This window comes from Austrofundulus limnaeus, unplaced genomic scaffold, assembly GCF_001266775.1.
Source record: "Austrofundulus limnaeus strain Quisiro unplaced genomic scaffold, Austrofundulus_limnaeus-1.0 Scaffold2896, whole genome shotgun sequence".
Taxonomy (NCBI): domain Eukaryota; kingdom Metazoa; phylum Chordata; class Actinopteri; order Cyprinodontiformes; family Rivulidae; genus Austrofundulus; species Austrofundulus limnaeus.
The window spans coordinates 1-210 of record NW_013955298.1 but is presented as its reverse complement, the minus strand read 5'-3'; positions in this window follow the sequence as shown (position 1 = coordinate 210).

The window sequence follows — 210 nt, the reverse complement described above, 5'->3', positions numbered from 1 at the left end:
GCAGATTTCAGAGCATTGACCATAAAAAACTCCCGGGTAGGAGACATTTAAAGCTGCTTGGTTTAAGCGACCTGGAATGGCATCTATTTTAACACCAAAACTAGGTATAGCTCAGGAATGTAATACATCGTCCGTTGAGGTTAGAATTCGAACGGGAGATTTTAAGGGAATAACCATGCGATGATCTGCTTCTAGTAGCCGAAACTGCCC